We start from the raw sequence: 15,489 nt of genomic DNA on the forward strand, positions 1-15,489 counted from the left end.
ACGAGCTGGTGATGATTATCTCATTACCTCGGGGAACTGGGAGTTCGCCCCAGATGAAGATCTCCATCTCTTCCCTCTTCCACGATCAATCTTTATAGAGGGTAATGGTAAGAGCCCTGCATTCATACTTGTTTTACTTTTAAAGTCTTCTATATTTTATCTGTTTCCTAATGTCTGCTTTGCCTTTACTTTTGCAGTTCTGCCTCAGCCGCCAAAAAACTTTCGCCAATCCTTTGTTCCCAGCAAGGATTTAAAGAAATTACTGGATCTACCAGTTTAGAAGCGAAAGACATCCCTACTTCTCAACTTCATCCCAACATACAAATCAGCTCTCCCCGACGTCCCCAGAAAAAAGAAGAAGAAGAGCTTATCTCCACCTTCTGCCTCTACCCCACAGACTGCATCCACATCTCGGACAGATCAGGGTCAACTTCTGATCCGGCCGAGCAACCGTCTACTTCAGTTCCATATTTGGTTCCAATTTCACAGCGCCGCCGCCGACGTCAAACGGTTTCTACTACCGAGATGGGTCGCGCAAAACCAGTTGCGAAAGATCTTCTGGCCAGCATTCCATCATCGGTTGATGATCAACCAGCAAACCCTTCCTCCACCTAAGCCAAAAAGAATTAAGAAGGCCCAACCAAAGGCTAAAGTTAGTCAGACTGAGTCTGAGGATGTTTTGCCTATATCAAAGTTGGCTGAGAGTGACAAACCTCAACCCTCTGCTGGGAAGAGGCGCTCTGAAACTCAGCCATCAGAATTTCCAAAATCCAAAAAGCCGAGGTCTTCTTCCGCGACGACTTCGGGGTCCAAACAGAGCAGTGCCCCTTGGACTCCAAAAATTACTCTAGAGGACAAGCCAGTCCTGTCCACTGACAGTGCCGACGATATCAATGTCGGCGTAGCACTCAGTACAGCTTTGCTTCTGCCAGGGGACTTGAAACGAAATACTGGCTTTAGCGAGTATGAGAATTACGCCCTGATGCTGCACTCCGTTCAGGTAGATGTCTTCTGTTTGGTAATCATCCTCTTTCATACTTTGAACATTCTCTAACACTTCTATTTTTTTCAGGCCATCCAGCATGCCCACTCATTTTCAATGCAGTCTTTCGAAAATCGGGAAAGGCTTGTTGAGATGAAGAGGGAGTTCTCTTCCCTCCAAAAGACCAACAAAGGTCTTCAATCGAAGATGAAAAAACTAGAAGACCAAGCCGAGGCTGCAATAAAAGCCCAGACCAATGCCGAAGAGAAGGCTAAGGCCGCTGAAGCCATCAGGAAAGTGACTGAGTCTCAAAAGAGAGAAGCAGAAGAGAAAATGGCACAGGCTGAAAAAGAGCTTCAAGAAGCTCTAGCCACTAAAGACGCCGAAATCAAGGAAGCTGATGAAAAGGCGTACTCACAGGGTATGGTCGACGTTACTGAGGCCTATGAAAAACAAGTGAAGGAGGCATGCAACAAGGGTTTCACCCTGGGTTGGATGTCCTTTCTCAAAAAGCTTAATGTTCCTGATGACTCTCTTTTGCGCAAGGCCGACGCCATTCCCTTGCCATTTCCTCCAGCCCCAACTCCAAGTGAAGATGTCGGCAAATCTGATGCTGAGGATGAGGCCGAGGAGGAAGAGGACGAGGCTTTGATAAGAAAATCAAAAGATGCTGATGGGGCCAAGTCCCCTTCTCAAAATGAGCAAGTCCTAGACTTGACTCAGGATGAGGAAGGTGATGAGGTTATCCAAGAAGCTGTTCCCGACATTGTACCAGCTGACATCCCTTCTGAGGTTAAGACTGTTGAAAAAACTCTTCAAGAAATTGACGCTGAGATAGCGGCAGAAAAGGAAGCCGAGGTGGTATCTGATTTTTAAATTCAACAATCTGGCGGAGAGGAGCCTTAGCTTTAAGTCTTCCTCTTATTTGTATTTTCTTGTTTCTTTATCTTCGGGAAGGATGCATGTTCTTTGTATGGCCGATGTGCCCTCCTTTTTACTTTGAATGTTAATACATCTTTTCTCTTTTATTGAATGCTTGTACTCCTGTCTTTCCTTCTTTGTCTTCGTATGATTCTATACTTAGAATATTTTGCATATATTGTATGTACTCTTTCTTCTTTGTGCAATCTTCTCAGGGTAACACACCTTGGTTATGCCACCCGATAATTTATCTCGGCAAGTATTTGTAACAACCCCCGTCACTGTTTACCGAATAACCACTGATTACTGTTAAACTGAAACTGAGGCCTCGTTTGGGAAGATGCTATTTTAGTAACTTTTTGACTTTTTTGGCTAAAATATGAGGTAACAAAAACTAGTATGTTTGGGGTGACTTTTTGGCTTTTACGAAAAGATGTGCAAAAAGTAGAGAGAAAAGAGAATTTTTGACTTTTTGGTATAAGTTATAGGCTTTTTGGCTTTTTAGCTTTTTTAGTAACTTTTTGACTTTTTGGCTAAAATGTTAACTTGCCAAACGAGGCCTGATTATGACTGATAAGTGAACTGAATAAACTACTGAACTGACTGACTGAAATTGAAACTGAATTGACTGAGTATACCTGTTTAATTGTAATTCTATCTGTTTGGTTATTTGATTATCTGTTCGTGGTTTTGTGGTTAAATTGTGAATTGAAGGCCTTATCGGCGGCCGAACCGGAAACCGATTAGAGTTTTATGATCATCGTGATTTATGTGATTTTATAGTGTAATTATCTGAAAACTGATTTAGTATGATTAAACTAGATTAATTTAAGTTAAATTGCATAGTTTGACTTAACTACAATTTTGCCATTTGAGTGGCCCACTATTTGAATCATTTTTTAGCCTTATTACACCCTTGGCCAAAACATTTGATCAGCCTTATTCCTTGCCTCAGCCGACAAGAGAGAGAGAGTGAGCTAGAAGAGTGATTCATCTTGTTTTGCTTGAAATTGAGAAGATTGGAGGAGCTTATGATCAATTGAGCTTCTAGACTTGTATTTGAGGAACCTAGGTAAGGAATTTATTCTCTTAATTGTGTTTAAGTTAGTTCTTGCATGTTCCATGCTAGATTGAAGAAATAAGGTCTAGAATTGGTTCAATAGTGTTGAATTGAAGCTTAATCTTTGCATGCATGGCATACTCTTGCATTTTTGAGGTTGTTCCTCATGGATTTTTGCATGCATGTCCATGTTAATGCTTAGGACCATGTTTTCATCTTGTTTTTGGAACAATTGGCTCCTTAGAGCATCAAATTAAAGCTTTGAAATGATTTAAATTCATGCATGTTTGCATGTTCCTCGTATTCATGGAAATTGGTTTGAATTGGATTCATTTGAAACACCCTTGGGCTTTGGTTTTACGAATTGAGCTTTGAATCATGTTAAAGTAAGAGTTTTGATGTGTTTTCTAGAAAATTGGCCCAAGAGGATCGAAATTTATGGTTTAAAACTTGGTTTTGAGCTTGAGGTTCAAATATGAAATTTCCAGAATTTGGACTCACGCTCGAGCGGGGTGACTGGTGCTCGAGCGTGGAACTCGTGCTGCCAGCATTCTGTTCTGTTTTAAAGTCCGCTCGAGCGGAATAATTGACACTCGAGCGGGTGTCAAGCGCCCAATCTAGCGTGATTTTCACCCATCCAGCACTTTTGACTGTTTTGCAGAACGCTCGAGCGGGTAAGTCTACGCTCGAGCGGAAATCTTTGTCTGCATGTCCGCTCGAGCGAATAGACCTACGCTCGAGCGTGACCCCTGTTTTATGAAAAGTCTGAAAATGCTTTTAAAGTGTATCTTTGCATCCTCATTCCATCCTAGGCATTCTTAGGCCTAGTTTACAACATCTTAATGAGGAAATAGATGTAGAACCACACCAAGGCAAATTAGGGATTAAGTTATTATCTTTCCTAACTGTGTAGCTTAGTGTGCGTTCAATCTGTAGACTGTGTAGGGTTGGCTTTCCGAGGAGACGCTCTAGCTTACTGTAGCCCAGAACTCTGTGAGTAACAACTGTGTAAAGATATGTTCAAAATGATTATCTTCTGAACAATTGAACTGTACTGCTTTCTGAACTGATACTGTTAATTGAATGAATGTATGTCTTATATTCTGAACTGTACTGTGGCATCTTTAGCAACTACTGTTTACTGATACTGTTACAGAGATCTCTGTCGGTTCCCTTGTTGGAACCACTACTGTTTACTGATTGGTGTCCATCATTTACTGCTCGGTCTTTTAAGACCTACTGTTTACTGTACTGTTATGCTAATGGATGTACCACATACGATTGTACTGACTGAACGACTGAAATACTGATTTAATGAACTGTTTTCATTACTGTAAGGACATTCATTCTTAACCCCTTTACGCATTGTGTTATTCACTGGGTTTTAGCTCACTGCTCATATATATATGTAGGTGTACAGGCACCAGACCGCAGCTAGAAGCGTCGGGGTAACTCCAGTTTTGTCGAGCCAACCTATGTGCCTCAATGCGAGGTTCCGAGCCTGACAAGTTATGGCTTAGGGGTGTTTAAGTTCCCCCTTCTGTCTCTGTAACTGTTTTGTTACTGTACTATACTGTACTGTTTAATAGGGATTAGGTCCCTGACTGAATGATTGTATATATGTACATACTGTTTTGTCCGACTGTATATGTTTGAATGAAAAGTCTTTTTGCATACAGACTGTCACAGCTCATTGGACATTGTTTATTTACTATATTGGCTTCCGCCAACCCCTGTACTCTGTATTACTGTATTACTGTTAAGCAGGCCTTCGGTGATCTCGGATTACTGGCCAGTTACGGTGCTAAACCCATAGGGGCGGGTTTGGGTCGTGACAGAGTGGTATCAGAGCGATACTTACCACGAGTTATACCGCACACACGTGTCCAAATGAGCTATAGGGTGTCCTAGAAAGGTAAATAGGGCATCACATGAGCATGATAAGTGTGTGGCTATGACATGACTGAATATATGCTAATGTGCTAATCTGTTTAAATCAACGACTGCCTATGTTAAATAAGTGACTGCCTATGTTGATAACTGCCTATAGTGAAATGGATAATGCGAGAACTGCAAATGAATCTGAAACCTCATCCTCTGAGGCCAGAATGGCAAGACTGGAAAGAATGACAGAATTAATAACTGAAAGACTGGACCAACAACAGAATCAATAGCCCCCACCTCCTCCTCCGGTACAGCCGGAACAGAATATGAATGTTATTGATGGGGATATAATTGCTCTCACCCAAAAGTTCAGCAAAATGAAACCGCCATCCTTTTAGGGAGGCCTTGAACCGCTAAAAGCTGAAGCATGGGTTCTCGAGACAGAAAAATTGTTTGAGGTTTTTCCGTGCTCCGAAGCACATAAAGTACTGTTGGCCACCTTTACTCTGCAAGAAGAAGCTAGAAGGTAGTGGATGTTAGTCCGTGATGACAATACTGTTATGACTTGGGCTCAATTCAAAGGGGCCTTCTTTGAAAAGTATTTCCCTCCGTGTATCAGGGACAGAAAAGTAACTGAATTTGAACAGCTGAGACAGGGCACAATGTCTGTTGCTGAATATGAGACAAAATTTACTGAACTTGCCCGTTATGCACCACACATGGTGGACACTGACTACAAGAAGGCTAGAAAGTTCGAAGGCGGCCTTAATGTTGCAATACTCGACAAAATTAATGTTTTGAAGCTACCAAACTATGTAAATGTTCTTGACCGAGCCTTGATGGTTGAATCGAACATCGAAGCACTGAAAACTGAAACACCAGCGTCTGAATGGCGTGGTAAAAGGCAGGGCTTTAAATTCAAGAAAGGCAAGTATAACCCATTGAACAAGAAACAGAATACGGGGTCAACAACTAGCCCCAATCAAGGAAGTGGTTTCATACCACCCTGTTCTGAGTGTGGCAAGAAGCACAAAGGGGTCTGTTATAAAGTATCTGGAGCCTGCTATAGGTGTGGCAAGGTGGGCCACATGGTTAAAGACTGCGCCTCTGCTCCACAAGCCAGTAGTAAAGCTGCACCAAGCGTAGCAGCATCAACCGTTGCACCAAAATCGAACCCCAAAGCTACCGAGAAAGAGCCTATGAGGCAGGGCCGAGTGTTCGCCCTAGTACCGGGAGACGTGCAGAATACCGAGACCGTTGTGTCAGGTATTTTCTCTATTTGTACTCAAAATGCTTATGTACTGATTGATTCGGGGTCTACGCATTCGTATGTGTCGCATGCTTTTTCGCGAAAACTGAACAGACCATTAGAACCCATGAATTATCTGTTAGCTGTATCATCACCCATTGGGGAATCTATGACCTGTGCATATATGTACCCTGCTTGTGAAATTATTGTTGGAGATACACATTTGTTTATTGACTTACTGCCTCTGAACATTGATCATTTCGATGTAATATTGGGAATGGACTGGTTAACGAAATACCATGCCACCATAGACTGTGTAACGAAACAAGTAGTTTTTTGTCTACCGGGTTTACCCGAATTTGTGTTTAATGGGGTTGGAGTAGTACCTCCTCCGTATTTGATTTCATCTGTGAAAGCCGTTAAATTGATTAGAAAGGGTTGTAAGGGATATCTGTGTTCTGTATTGACTGTATCTGCTGATGATAGTGCTAATGTGAACAGTATTCCTATAGTCAGAGAATTCCCAGATGTATTTCCAGATAATCTGCCAGGGGATTTGACTGACAGAGAGATTGAATTTACCGTTGACGTGATTCCGGGAACGCAACCAGTATCTAAAGCTCCTTACCGAATAGCTCCAACTGAACTGAAAGAATTGAAAGTGTAACTGCAAGAACTGCTGGATAAGAAATTCATCAGGCCTAGCACTTCGCCATGGGGCACTCCTATTTTATTTGTAAAGAAGAAAGACGGCTCACTGAGACTGTGTATTGACTACCGTGAACTGAACAAGGTAACTGTGAAAAATAAATACCCATTGCCACGTATTGATGACTTATTTGATCAGCTACAGGGTGCTCAAGTGTTCTCTAAAATCGACCTCAGATCAAGATACCATCAGTTGAAAGTTAAATCAGAGGACATTGACAAGACTGCTTTTCGAACGAGGTATGGACATTACGAATTTTTAGTTATGCCTTTCAGAGTTACCAATGCACCTGCTGCATTTATGGACCTCATGAACAGAATCTTTAAACCATACCTTGATGACTTTATTGTAGTATTCATTGATGACATACTGATTTACTCCAAAAGCATAGAAGAACATGAACATCATCTGAGACTTGCCCTACAGACCTTAAGAGAACAGAAACTTTATGCTAAACTGTCTAAATGCGAATTTTGGCTTGATCATGTTATGTTTTTGGGACATGTTGTTAGCAAAGATGGAATTTCCGTTGATCCACAGAAAATTGAAGCTGTAGTAGACTGGCCTAGACCAACAAATGTGACAGAAGTCCGAAGCTTTTTGGGACTAGGCAGATATTACAGAAGATTTGTCAAAGATTTCTCCAAAATTGCCTTACCGTTGACTCAGTTAACTCAAAAGGGGATATCGTTTAACTGGACTGACCAAAGGGAATCTACTTTCTTAGAATTGAAAACTCGACTTGTAAATGCACCGGTTCTTACCCTACCTTCAGGTACGGACGGTTATACTGTATTTAGTGATGCTTCTCATAAAGGTTTGGGATGTGTTTTAATGCAGAATGGGAGAGTTATTGCTTATGCTTCCCAACAACTGAAACCGCACGAAAAGAACTACCCGACCCATGATCTGGAACTTGCTGCAGTAGTATTTGCGCTGAAAATCTGGCCTCACTATCTGTATGGGGCGACATGTGAAGTGTATACCGACCATAAGAGTCTGAAATATTTCTTCACACAGAAAGAACTGAACATGAGACAGCGGAGATGGCTAGAACTGATTAAAGATTATGACCTACAGATTTTGTACCATCCGAGAAAAGCCAATACCGTTGCCGATGCATTGAGTCGGAAATCGACTGGAAATTTAGCCTGTTTGCTTACCGGGCAGAAAGAATTGCTTTGTGACCTTGAAAAATCTGAAATTGAAATTGTTTTACGAGAACAAGGTGGAACCTTAGCTGCTATTTCTGCTCAACCAGCACTGATTGAAGAGATTAAAGAGAAACAGCAACTGGATGACTTCTTGAAGAAGATCATCGAAGAAAGGGAAACTAAACCCAGACCGGGTTTCAAATTTGAAAGTAATGTACTGAAATTTCAAGAAAGACTGTGTGTACCAAGAAGAGTTCTGCAAGAGGGCCACAATTCAAAATTTTCTATCCATCCAGGGAATACGAAAATGTACCAAGACTTGAAACTAAATTTCTGGTGGTTGGGAATGAAGAAAGAAATTGCTGACTTTGTATCGAAATGTCTTCATTGCCAACAAGTTAAAGCCGAACATCAACGACCCGCAGGCTTATTGCAGCCCTTACCCATACCGGAGTGGAAATGGGAACATATCACCATGGATTTTATTGTAGGATTGCCTCGCTCCAGTAAAGGTATGAACTCAATTTGGGTTATCATTGATAGACTGACTAAATCTGCTCACTTCTTACCTGTTAAGACAATTTATAATGCGGACAAATTGGCTATACTCTATATTAACGAAATTATTAGACTGCATAGAGTGCCTATGTCCATTGTTTCTGACAGGGATTCGAAGTTCACATCGAGATTTTGGCAAAGCTTACAGACTGCATTGGGTACTGAATTGAGATTGAGTAGTGCTTATCATCCTCAGACCGATGGCCAGTCAGAAAGGACCATCCAGACTCTGGAGGATTTACTGAGAATGTGTGTCCTTGATTTTCAGGGAAACTGGGAAAGGCATTTGCCATTAGCTGAATTCGCCTATAACAACAGCTATCATTCAAGTATTAGTATGGCGCCTTTCGAGGCAGTGTATGGCAGAAAATATAGATCTCCGATTTGCTGGGTAGAAGTTAGAGATGGACCATTGCTTGGGCCCGAGATTGTATACGAAATAACTGAGAAAGTGAAACTGATACAACAGAGACTGAAAACCGCACAAAGTAGACAGAAAAGTTATGCTGATGTCAGAAGACGGGATAGAGAATATGAAGTGGGTGATCACGTGTTTGTGAAAGTGACACCGATGAAAGGCCAGACTCGTTTTGGAGTCAAAGGCAAGTTAGCACCGAGATACGTCGGACCATATGAGATTATTGAGAAAATCAATCCGGTGGCGTATCAAGTTGCGCTTTCTCCTGAAATTGAGCATATGCACAACGTCTTCCACATTTCAATGTTGAGGGACTACCTCTGGGATCCTTTCCATGTAATAGAGCCTACTCGTGTAGTGTTGAGTGATAACTACACTTACGAGGAACGACCTATACAGATTATAAACAGACGGATCATGAAGTTGAAAAACAAAGAGATCCAATTAGTGAAAGTTGACTGGCAGAACCATGGTGGCGTATATGCCACTTGGGAAAGGGAAGATGACATGGCTAAAAGATATCCTGAACTGTTTCTACTGAACCCTCTTTTCTTCCAGAATGAAGGTAACTCGAGTTTAGAGGACTAAACTCTTTTTAAGGAGGGGAGACTATAACAACCCTCCTCACTGTTTACCGAATAACCACTGATTACCGTTAAACTGAAACTGATTATGACTGATAAGTGAACTGAATAAACTACTGAACTGACTGATTGAAATTGAAACTGAATTAACTGAGTATACCTGTTTAATTATAATTCTATCTGTTTGGTTATTTGATTATCTGTTCGTGTTTTTGTGGTTAAATTGTGAATTGAAGGCCTTATCGGCGGCCGAACCGAAAACCGATTAGTGTTTTATGATCATCGTGATTTATGTGATTTTATAGTGTAATTATCTAAAAACTGATTTAGTATGATTAAACTAGATTAATTTAAGTTAAATTGCATAATTTGACTTAACTACAACTTTGCCATTTGAGTGGCCTACTATTTGAATCATTTTTGAGCCTTATTACACCCGTGGCCAAAACATTTGATCAGCTTTATTGCTTGCTTCAGCCAACAAGAGAGAGAGAGTGAGCTAGAAGAGTGTTTCATCTTGTTTTGCTTGAAATTGAGAAGATTGGAGGAGCTTATGATCAATTGAGCTTCTAGACTTGTATTTGAGGAACCTAGATAAGGAATTTATTCTCTTAATTGTGTTTAGTTAGTTCTTGCATGTTTCATGCTAGATTGAAGAAATAAGGTCTAGAATTGGTTCAATAGTGTTGAATTGAAGCTTAATCTTTGCATGCATGGCATACTCTTGCATTTTTGAGGTTGTTCTTCATGGATTTTTGCATGCATGTCCATGCTAATGCTTAGGACCATGTTTTCATCTTGTTTTTGGAACAATTGGCTCCTTAGAGCATCAAATTAAAGCTTTGAAATGATTTAAATTCATGCATGTTTGCATGTTCCTCGTATTCATGGAAATTGGTTTGAATTGGATTCATTTGAAACACCCTTGGGCTTTGGTTTTACGAATTGAGCTTTGAATCATGTTAAAGTAAGAGTTTTGATGTGTTTTCTGGAAAATTGGCCCAAGAGGATCAAAATTTATTGTTTAAAACTTGGTTTTGAGCTTGAGGTTCAAATCTGGAATTTCCAGAATTTGGACTCACGCTCGAGCGGGGTGACTGGCGCTCGAGCGTGGAACTCGTGCTCCTAGCATTCTGTTCTGTTTTGAAGTCTGCTCGAGCGAAATAATTGACACTCGAGTGGGATATTGTGTCTCATGCTCGAGCGGGTGTCGAGGGCCCAATCGAGCGTGATTTTCACCCATCTAGCACTTTTGACTGTTTTGCAGAACGCTCGAGCGGGTAAGTCTACGCTCGAGTGGAAATCTTTGTCTGCATGTCCGCTCGAGCGGATAGACCTACGCTCGAGCGTGACCCCTGTTTTCTGAAAAGTCTGAAAATACTTTTAAAGTGCATCTTTGTATCCTCATCTCATCCTAGGCATTCTTAGGCCTAGTTTACAACATCTTAATGAGGAAATAGATGTAGAACCACACCGAGGCAAATTAGGGATTAAGTTACTATCTTTCCCAACTGTGTAGCTTAGTGTGTGTTCAATCTGTAAACTGTGTAGGGTTGGCTTTCCGAGGAGACGCTCTAGCTTACTGTAGCCCAGAACTCTGTGAGTAACAACTGTGTAAAGATATGTTCAAAATGATTATCTTCTGAACAATTGAACTGTACTGCTTTCTGAACTGATACTGTTAATTGAATGAATGTATGTCTTATATTCTGAACTGTACTGTGGCATCTTTAGCAACTACTGTTTACTGATACTGTTACAGAGATCTCTGTCGGTTCCCTTGTTGGAACCACTACTGTTTACTGATTGGTGGCCATCATTTACTACTCGGTCTTTTAAGACCTACTGTTTACTGTACTGTTATGCTAATGGATGTACCACATATGATTGTACTGACTGAACGACTGAAATACTGATTTAATGAACTGTTTTCATTACTGTAAGGACATTCATTCTTAACCCCTTTACGCATTGTGTTATTCACTGGGTTTTAGCTCACTGCTCATATATATATGTAGGTGTACAGGCACCAGACTGCAGCTAGAAGCGTCGGGGTAACTCCAGTTTTGTCGAGCCAACCTATGTGCCTCAATGCGAGGTTCCGAGCCTGACAAGTTATGGCTTATGGGTGTTTGAGTTCCCCCTTCTGTCTCTGTAACTGTTTTGTTACTGTACTATACTGTACTGTTTAATAGGGATTAGGTCCCTGACTGAATGATTGTATATATGTACATACTGTTTTATCCGACTGCATATGTTTGAATGAAAAGTCTTTTTGCATACAGATTGTCACAACTCATTGGACATTGTTTATTTACTGTATTGGCTTCCGCCAGCCCCTGTACTCTTTATTATTGTATTACTGTTAAGCAGGCCTTCGGTGATCTCGGATTACTGGCCGGTTACGGTGCTAAACCCATAGGGGCGGGTTTGAGTCGTGACAGTATTTGTCCTGTAAATTGCTTATAAGTTTCAACAAGGATAAACATATAAAGGTTATAAATTTTTATAAACTTTTCTCAAGTTATAACAAGTGTTAAGCAATATATTTGCCTAACTTCAACTTGTAAACTGCTACAAATTTCAACAAGCGTTAAGCATTACTTTGGTTTAACTTCAACTTGTAAATTGCTACAAATTTCAACAAGTGAAGATAAACAATTATCTCGGCTTAACTTCAACTTGTAAATTGCTACAAATTTTCAAGCGTTAAGCATTGCTTCGGTTTAACTTCAACTTGTAAATTGCTACAAATTTTAATAAGTGAAGATAAACAATTATCTCGGCTTAACTTCAACTTGTAAATTGCTACAAATTTCAACAGGTGAAGATAAACAATTATCTCAGCTTAACTTCAACTTGTAAATTGCTACAAAATTCAACAAGCGTTAAGCATTATTTCGATTTAATTTTAACTTGTAAATTGCTACAAATTTCAACAAGTGAAGATAAACAATTATCTCGGCTTAACTTCAACTTGTAAATTGCTACAAATTTCAACAAGCGTTAAGCATTATCTCGGTTTAACTTCAACTTGTAAATTGCTACAAATTTCAACAAGTGAAGATAAACAATTATCTCGGCTTAACTTCAACTTGTAAATTGCTACAAATTTCAACAAGCATTAAGCATTATTTCGGTTTAACTTCAACTTGTGAATTGCTTCAAATTTCAACAAGTGAAGATAAACAATTATCCCGGCTTAACTTCAACTTGTAAATTGCTACAAATTTCAACAAGCGTTAAGCATTATTGTCTTCTCTCTGCCCCCAATGTGAACCTGAGTTCTACTTGGGTTCTCATTATTCAGAAGCAATCATTATGTATCTTTTATCAATTCACAAGTCTTGGAGAATTCTGCTAAGATTTTATTGATGATGTTTGGCAAAAAATAACAAGGAATATCTAATGATAGAAAAATTTCAAATTACAAGTGTTTCAAGGTCTTGGCAATGCTTTGCCCTCATTATTTTCAAGCTGGTATGCTCCATTGCCCAATACCGAAGTAATTTTGTAGGGCCCTTCCCAGTTTAGGCCAAGCTTGCCCTCTCTTGGATCCTTCTTGTTGCCAACAACTTTTCTTAGGACTAGGTCGCCGACTTGAAAATCCCTTGGATTAACCTTCTTATTGTAAGCTCTAGCAAGTTGCTGCTGGTATGTTGCGAGCTGAATTGCAGCTTTCTCCCTTCTTTCTTCTAAGAGATCCAAATCTCGGGCTAGAAGTATATCATTTGTGTCATTCTCTACTCCTTCGGTTCTGATCCCTGGGATGCCGATCTCTAGTGGGATGACTGCTTCTGTGCCATAAGCCATGGCAAAGGGGGTTTCCCCTGTTGATCTTCTCGGCGTAGTCCGATATGCCCAGAGTACATTGGGCAATTCGTCTACCCACTTTCCTTTTGCTGCCTGCAGTCTCTTTTTTATCCCATCCAAAATTACTTTGTTGGATACTTCTGCTTGCCCATTGCTTTGGGGAAAACTTGGTGTTGAAAAGTAATTTTTTATCTTGAATTTCGCCCAGAAGTTCTTGATGAGTTTGCTGTCAAACTGCGTTCCATTGTCGGCAACTATTTCCATTGGGATGCCAAATCTGGTGATGATGTTTCTCCATATGAAATTCTTGACGTCCACATCTCGGATTTTGACAAGAGGTTCTGCTTCTATCCACTTTGTGAAGTAATCTGTTACTACCAACAAGTACTTCCTTTGCCCAGTTGCTTGGGGCAACTGTCCAATGAGATCCATGCCCCATTGGGCAAATGGCCATGGACTGGATACAGGGTTTAGGTCAGCAGCTGGCTGGTGTATCAAAGGTGCGAACCTTTGGCATTGTTCACACTTTTTCACGTAGACTTCTGCATCTTTTTGCATGTAGGGCCACCAATACCCCTAGGTAATGGCCTGTGAGCTAGTGATCTGCCCCTAGCGTGGCTTCCACAAATTCCTTCATGAATTTCGTATAGAAAGTCTTCAACCTGCGAAGGGTGTACGCACCTTAAAAGAGGTCCTGTGAAGGACCTTCTGCAGAGATAACCGTCCGCTGTCAGACTGAATCTTGCTGACTTCAATCTGATCTTGTGTGCCTCCTTATGGTCTTCGGACAGCTTTCCCTCTTTCAGGAATGCAACAATTGCATCCATCCAGCTTGGACCCAAGTCCACACACATTGCTTCTTGTTCTGTGATCGGCTGTTTTATGCTCGGGCTTGACAAATAGTCAATCATTATTGTTCTTGTTTTTCCAGTTTGCATTGAGCTTGCCAAGTTGGCCAACACGTCGGCGTGGTTGTTATCATCTCGACTGACTTGAAGAAGTCAGCAGTTGCGAAAACAAGGCTGCCAGTCTGATGACCTCTTTTGCTTATACCGACATCCTCTCATCTCGGGTTGCAAACTCTCCTGTTGTTTGATTTACTATAAGTTGTGAATCACAAAAAATTATTACCTCATCTGCTTCTACTGCTACTGCTAACTTCAGTCCTACAATCAGTGCTTCGTATTCTACCTCATTGTTTGAGGCCTTGAACCCCAATTGAATAGACTGTTCCAATATCCACCATCAGGAGATATTAACACTACTCCTGCCCCCGCTCCTTGCCGGTTTGAACTCCCATCGACAAACAGGCGAAAGGAGTCGCCGACGTAAATGCTGCAGGGTCTTAGTTTTTCTTTTCCTTGTTCTTTTGTCCTTGGCTAGGCTTCTCCTTGTTTGCTTGGACATCGTTCATCTCGACTCAACGGAGCCTGATGTTTGATGGATTCTGGCGTGAATTCGGCCACGAAGTCGGCCAAAAATTGGCCCTTAATTACTGTTCTAGGCCTGAACTTCAGGTCATACTGGCCCAAGGCCACTGCCCATCTTGCTATTCTTCCTGTTAAGTCTCCTTGCTGTAACAAGGACTTCAATGGGTGCTCAGTTAGCACTATAATCTTGTGCCCTTTAAAGTAATGGTTTAGCTTCTTTGAAGCCATTACTAAGGCCAGCATTAGTTTTTCCAGTGGTAGGTACCTTGTTTCTGCATCGGCCAAGGTTTTGCTTACATAATAAACAACCTTTTGCTCCCCTTTTTCTTCACGAATTAATACCGCACTTATTGCATGCTCTGAAACGGCTAAGTACAAAAATAGTTCTTCTCCAGGTTCAGGTGTTGAGAGGACTGGAGCCGTCGTCAGATAATTCTTTAGGTCGCCCAAGGCGGCCTCACATTCCTCAGTCCATAGGAAGTCTGTGGCCTTCTTTACCAGGTTGAAGAAATGTTTACAGTTGTCTGAGCTTCGACTTATGAACTTGTTTAGGGCTGCGGCCCTTCCTGTAAGCATCTGAACCTGTTTTGCCGATGTCGGGCTTTTTTGCTCAAGGATGGCCTTGATTTGATCTAGGCTGGCCTCAATGCCCTCTCTTGTTACCAGGTACCCCAAAAATTTACCTGATCCAACTCCAAACGCGTATTTCAATGCGTTGAGTCGGAGC

This window comes from Camellia sinensis, chromosome 11 (assembly GCF_055761805.1).
Source record: "Camellia sinensis isolate YWXY chromosome 11, ASM5576180v1, whole genome shotgun sequence".
NCBI lineage: Eukaryota > Viridiplantae > Streptophyta > Magnoliopsida > Ericales > Theaceae > Camellia > Camellia sinensis.